Consider the following 9,472-nt stretch of genomic DNA (forward strand, 5'->3'; position numbering starts at 1 on the left):
CTTAAATAAAACTGGTTTATTCTTTCTGAATATAACTTTGCAATACACTTAATTTCCACAGACGCGCTATAACAAACGCTATAATTCACAACGAACATCTCACGTGCTCGACTCAACTGTCAATTACACATTACATTGTTGCCGTCAGTTCTTACCGGTCTTATATATATAAGACTACCGCATATCTAGTAGTCTCCCGAGGCTTCAAGAAGGGATAGGATCCTACTAGAAGTTCATGACGTGTTACTACAGTCACGTGACTTCCGCCGTCCTAACAAAGGATTTAATATCTGTGTAGTTCTGGTCAATGATCATATACTCATAGAATTCTCAGGGTTAAGGATATTTGCAATATCTTCCCTTTTAATATAAAAGAGGAAGAAAAATACTAAAAGCTCAGCTGTCTATAGCTTTGATCAACAAAAATTTTGCCATTAGTGTTTTTTAAGTTGGTATTGAAAACTACAACAACGTTTCTTTTTGCGTACAACATTTTCGAGTGATTTAAAGCAACTTTCTTCAATAATTATAATCAGTCCATTAGAGAGCGCTCTAAAGGGAGTGGTAAACTTTGTTAACGTGTTTGTTATGTTTAGTTCTTTTGAAGTTTGAGTGGGAGAGGAAATCTAAGGAGAGATGTTAAGCAGTAAGAATTTGTTATAGGAATTAAAGTAACTATCGTATTACTCTTATAAGATCATATTGGATTTCTATCATAGTATTACCAATTGAACTGATTAGCTTTTAAAATAAGAAAACTCATATTAGTAATATTAGTATTAGCATAGGCCTGCAGAAATTAGGAATAACCCAAGAAAAGTGACTCAAGTAACAGTAATGGTATATGCTTTCCGTATTAATTTTTAGTGTTGTTATCGTTAGTAATTTATTGTCTAACTATGATGTGAATAACTCCCATTGGCTTCGAGTGATTCATCAATTGAATAAGTTCTAGCAGCTTTCGTGTGACACTGGCAGACTCTCCATGAGGGGCTGTTTCGCGTCATTTACCCAAACTTTGGGGTAAAGCGTTGTTGGTCTCTCTTAGTCTTACTCTTAGTTTTACTTCCGGGTTATCTTAGAATTCCCTTATTATTAAGTTGAGACTTTGAGCTTTATCAGTTTATGTCGATATTTTTTCTTATTTCTGGTACATATACGAGTTTACTGTCCAATATTTAGTCAATCCCAGTATATACTTTTGAACCCAGTAAATATTATTGTTGTGTTTTAAGACGTCAAAATAAATATATGCATTTTCCAAGTTGACTGCTGACATTCATTACCTAATTTGTCTGTTCATCAATGAAAACTGAAGTGAAAGCTTGCATAAAATTTTCTCCTCTTGGATAGCAGCAGTTGCACTTGTACTGTTGTAGAAATGTTTGCTCCTACTGCATGATGTTGCAGGAAGGTTGTTTTTTTTGGGTGTGTAATTTAACATGATATAACTTTAAAAGTTAGTGATCAGATGAGTGATCCATTTATGAGAAATTTCATGCATGAAATGAAAATTAACTTTCATATGAAGACAAATTATTGGCTACAAGTCAAAAAATAACAAGTGATTCAGTTTGATTATTAAACTGATAAAAATGGATAAAAGTCTGGTCTTGAGCTTTATTTTTTGACATAGATAATGAATACTATGAAAATATTTGACATTACAAAGAAAGTAAAGTAAAAGTTCAATATCTTTGCAACGATACAACTGGACATACTCAAATGTTATTTTTAACAACTTCTGCTATATTGTTTCTTTGTAAGATCAGTTTTCTTCTTGCCATCATAGGTAAGCAGAACATTCAAGTGTCCAATAGTGATAATACAGATCCTTCTACCTCGAAATAACCTTTATAGAATTCTCAGTGGATCCAATGCCAAAGAATGTATATGTGTTCAATCTTATAGTCATTGAAGATATTTTTTTGTTTTGACCTTTTACAAAAGGTCCTTTATATTTTGACCTGAAGTCATTGACTTTATTAACTGATCAAAGGTCTTTGTTTGCATTTAGAATTTTGCACAAGATCAAAGCTGTCACTATCCCAAATTTATTTGATGGCAATTTTGTTTTTTTTGGGGGGGGGGAGGATTTTGGTCTTTCTTATGTTGTCTGGTCTGGTCACAATAATTGATTAGCTTTTCTAAAGAAAAATAACCAGAAAAATTGCTGATTATTTTACACAACACTAGTCACTAATGTACTAGAAGTTGGATATTATTGTTTAAATATTGGAGAAATCATTTAAAATGTAATGCTGGAGGATTTCTGTAGATTAAAGAGAACATTTTGATTCTGCTAATTGTATAAAATACAATCAAAAGTGTGCTTTCACTTGATTAACTCTTGCTATACTGAGTGGATTACACTACTGGCCTTGTAACCATCAACTAATCATGAGAGTATTCATACTATAACATTTAGTCTAGTAAATGTATCTTCACAAAATATGGCAAGCTTTCAGTAAACATTAAAAATATTTTGTACACAAAATATCAGATTTATTAGTTAGGTATTTTTACTAAAGATTTGTTCATGAATATATGGAGTTAGTGTTGACTACTCTGAGTGCAAAATGATATTCATGTTGAGAATAATAATACTTTTATTCATCTGAAAATTTTCATAAAACCTCCTAAATAAATATCAAAATTTTTTTTATAAGTATAACTGTTTTATCTCTAACTTTCTCTACCCAACTATATGGACCCAGTTGATTTGACTGGCCTTTTAACCACCACAGGGCTATATATGCCCACCCTTGAGATGGGGTGTTTCACAAGATCATGAGAGTGTAAATTTCTCATGATAATTGCTTTATAATATGCCTGTCCCAGACTTTACCATCCATGGATGGCATGGATAAAGCAGAAGGGGATTGCTGCCAATCCCTGCCATGCCTAGATTGAATAAATTGGTATAGTCTGCTTTTCAAAATTGGGTTTAGTGATCACCCATTGTACTTCTCTTCACAATAGCTTAATACAACTCGATAAAATATGCAATTATTAAAAGAATTAGCCAATATTAGCAATAGTGATGATTCAGATTTGTATATATTCTCCTGGATTAAAAAGCTTATAAGGTGGAATAAGTTAAAAATTGCTATACATGTAGGATATAACTTGAACTATCCAAATTTTTTAAGTATCAGGGATTGAATGATTCCGATATGGTACTTACCCCCTCTCACAAGATTAGCTATTCTCGTTCATTGCTGCCCTTATATGCAAACATTTTCTTTACCCATGCCCTATCCTATTATTGGAATTGCAAGATTTCAACATGTGTCTCATGCAAATCATCATGTATCAACACATCACCAATAGGAGCATGACATGCTCATGTGGTGCATGTGGCTCCCTCTACACTTCTCTACTGAACTATCACTTCTTGTTTGGCAGCGCTTGTGTTTGGACATGCTCTTTTGTTTATTTAATGCTTCATGTTCGACAAAGTGGCTGTTTTTTAAATTAATTTGCTTTCATTCAGCCTGTTTCTTCTATTAGTATTTATCAGTTAATTCTAATCACCTTATTTTCTGCACTTGAATTAGGTGAAATTTTCTGTGTAATGAATTCTGAAGTTAACATTAACAGTTCGGGAGCTACACCAGCAACCAGCGTTTTTTCTCAGGCCTCAGGTTAGGCAATCTGATGGTGGATTTATCTGCTTTTATATGCAGGGAGATTGGACGTTACATGGGACAGTCTTTATCCCCAGACATTGCCCAGGCTCCTCCAGAATAGGTTTATCCTGTGAAGACTGATGAGGACTCTGATAGTCTTTTTCTACCTCAGATATTTTCATTCCTTCCTTTTCCCAACCCGATGAGTCTACTAGGCCTAATGCGGTCTTAATAGATTTTGTCTCAGGTTTATGACATTTTATTACTTTCCTCTATTTCTTATGCACCTCGTCCTTCCTTTCTGCATGAATAATCTTTCCAACCCTTTTTGGTTTTCCTCCCTCACCTGATATTTTGGTTCATGCTGATCACTTTGCCTCACAATTAAGCAAGGGAATTAGCATGCTGCACCACATGTGGACTTTAGATCAGTTTGCACTTTCCTACCATTGTGTGCACTATCCATTTTTAGACCAGCAGTTGTTAGGCTCCTTATTGCCTAGTTGGTGGGTGGCTCCCAAATCATCTGTCAGTCTTACCCATACCCAATATTCTTGCTTGTGTCTTACCTTTACACATCTATTACGGTATCTTTATTTTATACACCTCCTATCTGAGGCTCTCCACAGAAATCGTGAGGGGTTTTCTGGAGATACATTTGCCCTTCTCTCCTCCACTTTAACTCGCATGTTGTCTTCAGCTGTGGCATTACATATGTTGTTTCTTTGTTGTTGGTACCTTATAGATCATGATGCTGTATTGGCTCTGGTCTTTTTACCCTTGACATATCTTAGGGATTTATGTATGGGCCCCATTTCTGAGGCATTATGTTTTTGATACAGTCCTGGAAACTCTAGAGCCTCAAATGACATTGGTCCAACAACAATCCACCCTTGTGAATTTTGTAGCCCGTTTGTCTTAGTCAGAGCCTCATATGCCTCCAATTACCATTTCCCATCCTTCCCCTTCCCAGCCCTTACCTGTCCCTTCTACTGTGGGTACTTCCTCTCGTCACTTTGCTTGACGATTCACCCTCATCACCACCAGTACCGGTGATTACATAGTGGGTTCTGGTCAGATGGCAGTTCGGCTGTTCGACGCTCTACATTGCCGGCATTCCTTCATCAGTCAGTGATCAAAGATTCATTGTCCAGTTTCCTTCCCTCCCCCTCCTTGAGATACCATGACCAGCCAGTGCCTGTCAGAAGCAGTTTGGGAATTGCTCTTACAGCAGACCATCGAACCTGTTCTCCATCCTTCCTGGTGTTTTTATTCCCAGCTTTTAGTTGTCCCCAAGAAAACTGGGGATTGGTGGCCAGTAATAAATTTATCTTGCCTCAATCGCTTCGTTTCACTACCCGGTTCTCTGTGGTGTCTTTTATCACCCTGAAATGGGCTTTTTCTCTGGGGTTGTGGATGACCGAAATGGATGTCTGTAGTGCTTACCTACATATACTGATATCACCTCAGTCTCGTCTTTATCCTTGATTTGTCCATCTTGGGGTGGTGTATCAATTTCGGGCCCTCTCCTTCGGACTTACCTTGGCACCTTACGTATTTGGCTGAGTAGTCCGAGCTTTTGCTCGACAGCTCCATGTCCTGGGGCTGCGATTTCATTATTATATGGATGACTGACTTCCTCTGGCTCATTTCAAAAAGGAATCGGCCAGTCATACTCAGCAGAAAATGTGGTGGGTTGGGTGGGCTGGTTGATCAAATTGGAGAAGCCCTTTCTCAGACCCACTCAATATCTTTTCCATTTGCAGGTCTTTTTCAACACTCATATCAGTCAGGCCTGGCCTTCTCCTTTCCAACTTCATTCAATGGAACTGTTGGTTCGCCATGCCCTCTCAGCTCAGTCACTTACTGCTCACAAGGTTCTATCACTTTTGAGGATGTGGTCATCAATGATATCACTGGTCCCCCTTGGTCGTGCCCATATGAGATCCCTTCAGTGGGTGCTTCATGATCGATGGAGTCTTGCTTGGGATTCTCTTTCCACCTCCATTACCCTTCCTTTTTCCCTGCGAAACGATCTGGTGGTTGGCCAAAGCTCATACATCGGCAGGTGTGCCACTTCCTCCCCCATGTCCAGATCTACATCTTTTCATGGAAGCATCCCTTTAGGGATGGGGGAGTGAGCATGGGGCTATTGGTATGAGGACGAAAGTGCTTTGCATATCAATGTTCTTGAACTGTGAACTGTACATCAGGCATTGCATCACTTCCTTCTTCTCACCCAACATCGTCTGGTGATAGTTCATTCAGACAATTCTATGATGGTGGCATATATCAACTGCCAAGGGAACATCTGGTACAGATATCTCTGTTTTTGGACATTAGATCTCTTATACTGGGCCCATGCACATCACATTTGCCTTATTGCATGTCATGTGCCGGGTGCTTTCAATCCGACTGTGAATTGCCTTTTTTCTCCGACTGGATATATCCCACAGAATGGTCATTAGATCCCCTTATTTTCAGGGATGCCTCTGCTACGAGTCTCAAACACATATTACCTCTTGTTTGGTTGCTTGTACCTCATCCCCAGTTGATGTCTTTTACCATGATTGGTCACACAAGTAGTATGTTTATGTGTACCCACCTATCCGATTACTTCATTAAGTGATTTTTCTCATCCACTCCTTCTTGGGTCTTCCTGATTGCTTCTTATTGGCCAGCACAGCCTTGGTTTTCATGGTTACAGCAATTTCTCTCCCCTCTTGTTCCTCTTCCACTTTCTCCCTACCTTCTTCATCAACCTCAGTCACATGTCCTAAATCTCACCCTTCACGTTTTGTGTCTTCATGCCTGGCTTTAGTCCAGCCTTTGGCGAGATGATCTGTTTTCACATGATAAGTTGCTTCCTTGTTTTTTTAGAATGAACCGATCAATATAAGTCCTCACACAGGTTTTAGGTTGTCTATCTTCCTCCCTAGATTTCCTTCATTTGTGTTGTGAGTTACAGCGGTGGTACGTGGGATTGTTCCCATTCAGTCCTCAGCTATCTCTCGTCCTCTCTTCTTATGGGGATGCTATTGCCATTTCAATGGTCCCAGCATGTTTCATGGTTGGAGGAGTTGATTGCAAGTGACAGACATCCTTTTGATACCAGATGTCAAGTTCCTGGATCAATAACTCAGAGCTAATCATCATGTCATACCCAGGAATTGGAGTGTTTCTCAATCCCCTGGTTCTTGGGTTTGAGGTGAAGACAGTATGATTCTCAGGATGTTGGTACCCCGCAGACAGGTTTTAGATGGAGTCGACTGACAGAGTACGGTCCGCTGTGCCACAGCCACTTTACACCTAGGGGCACATCCTTTGTTTACTCACCTTTCTCATTGTGTGATTGAGTTACAGTATATTTCTGTGGTTAGGATCACTTTCTTGGCACATTCTCTCCCAATCAGATGTGCTCCTCTCATTTTCTCCACTTGCATCTTACACATTCCACAGTTGTGTGAAGAGTATACCTGGCACAAAAGTGGTGCGGAACCCCCCTTCTGATCTTTGGATCTGAATCTCTCATTTCCAGGAGTATCTTTTGGATGCTTTTGGGGGGTACCTCTATCGTTCCCTCGCACTGGTCCCTCCATGTAAGTACCGTATCGGAAGTTATAATTTTCCTATACTGAAAATGTATTTCTGATAGGTACTTATCTCTTCTCTCACTTCCCACCCTTCCTCCCCACATTTCTCCGATGCCAACATCTTCTGCCAAACTTCGAAGGGATAGTTCAGTAGAGGAGTTTAGCGGGAGTCACATGTATCACATGAAGATGTCTTGCTTCTATTGGTGAGGAGGTGACTAATGATGATTTGCATGAGGGCCATGTTGTAATCTTGCAATTCCAAAAGGGGGATGCGGAAAGCTTGTGGCATGTGTAATAAAAAAGTTTGCTTATAGAGGGCAGCAACGAACGAGAATAATTAATCTTGTGAGAGGAGGGAAGTACCTATCAGAAATACATTTTCAGTATAGGAAAATTATAACTTTGGTTCTGTGTGTATCAAAAGATCATTTTTTATGGATTATCAAGTATATATATATATATATATATATACTGCTTCATATTTTGAGCATTCTTCATTTTATAGACCAGTGAAGATGTATAGAGTTAGGTAATTTATGTGAGATGAAAGTTTCTCACACAACACTTAAATGTGATATACAAGCATCCCTCTGCATTTAGTTGTAGAAGTCTATGTCAAAGGTTTTATTTGTGTATGTATATAGTGTTCTGTTCCTGTAAGTATATTGATAACCTTTTACAGCGTTTCTCAGGTCATTGACACTGGCTCTTTATGAGTGGGTTCTAGTGTAGCACTTGTTTAAGAAAATTTGACAGCTCTGCCTTTTTGAATTTAATTGGATTTTAAAGCTTTCCTTCTGTTAAGTCCTTCAACTGCCTGACTGGTTTGTTATGAGATTGATATTGGATGTGGTTTGGGAGATCTTTCATAATATTCTGTGTTCCTTTAAAGCAGTGGTTCTCAAACTTTATACAGTCTGAGCGCACTTACAATACTACAGATACTTGCTGGCACACTGTATACAAAATAGGACTAATATGTTATAATTAAGTTAGATATATAGAAAAATAATGCATTTAATAAAAGCAAACTTAACATACCTCTATGAAGTTTATTCATTCCTGTGTTAATGAGAAACATGAGCTTGATGAGACCTTGCGATTTCTTCAATGTTTGGTCTTATGTTTGAGAGACAAACTCTCATTTCCTCATCAATGCATTGAAGAGTTCCTTTCTTTTTACACATAATTGTGGCGAGGGTTGAAAATCCCAGTTCACATAAATATGAGGTGGAAAATTGCAATAAAATAGCCAGCGCTTTTTTAGATATCGACACACGTTCTTCTTTGATAGAAATCCAAAAAGCTTCAAGAGACAATTCTTTGTATTTAATCATCAATCCACGATCAGTGGACACAGCTGCCAGTTCTTTTTTTTCTGTTAGCGTTAAACTAGAATCTATTGCAGTTTCTACAAAATTGTTTCATTGTCGTAACTCGTGTACACGGGTAAGTACTTTGCCTCTTGACAGCCACCTCACATCGGTGTGTAAAAGTAGCCATCTGTATTGAGACTCCATATTGGTGCAGATCTGTTTTAACTGGTCTTGTTTTAATAAAGTTCACCATTTGAACAACTTGATCTAAGGCCTCTCTTAAATCCTCTCCTAATGTTCTTGACATCAAGGCCTCTCTATGAAGGAAGCAATGAGTTACAATAACATTCTCGTTTTGTTCCTTTATAAAAGATACAAGACCCTTGTTGCAGCCTATCATAGAAGGAGCTCCATCTGTGGAAATGCCTACACATGATTTCCAAGATAACTGCCATTTATCAAGGTAGTTATTCAGGATGTTAAAAACATCCTCACCTTTTGTAGTCAGACTTAATTCTTTGCAAAAAAGAAACTGATTTGTTATTTGATTTTCGTTAATGAAATGAATGCTATGAGTTGCGCCTTGTTGGTAATGTCGGTTGACTTGTCAACTTGCAGTGCAAAATCAGAACACTGGAGTTTATTACCACATACATTTTTCGCAATATCAGAAGACATTTCCAAAATACGCCTGTTAACAGTATCATTGGACAGAGGTATCTTGCTTATTTTCATAGCTGCTTCATTTCCTAACATCGTACTGACAATCTTTTGGCAAGCAGGCAAAATAAGTGATTCACCCAAAGTATGAGCTTTCATATTTTGTGCGATCAGTTCTGAGACTTGGTAAGAAGCAATTTGAGCTTTATCAGAAACAGTCATTAAACTTTTAAAAGAATCAGCTGCTTTTCCTTGCTGTTCGGACACT

The 9,472-nt window shown here is 38.1% G+C and overlaps 1 long non-coding RNA gene across 1 annotated transcript in view; it reads left to right on the forward strand.

Moving 5' to 3' along the window:
• Positions 1-564: 564 nt before the first annotated feature.
• LOC106462549 overlaps positions 565-9,472 on the forward strand; it is a 20,302-nt gene continuing 11,394 nt past the window's right edge. The window contains exon 1 of the long non-coding RNA XR_001290997.2: positions 565-646. This is a non-coding gene — a long non-coding RNA (uncharacterized LOC106462549). The remainder of the gene's footprint in view (positions 647-9,472) is intronic.

Source organism: Limulus polyphemus, unplaced genomic scaffold (assembly GCF_000517525.1).
Source record: "Limulus polyphemus unplaced genomic scaffold, Limulus_polyphemus-2.1.2 Scaffold1196, whole genome shotgun sequence".
NCBI classification, from domain to species: domain Eukaryota; kingdom Metazoa; phylum Arthropoda; class Merostomata; order Xiphosura; family Limulidae; genus Limulus; species Limulus polyphemus.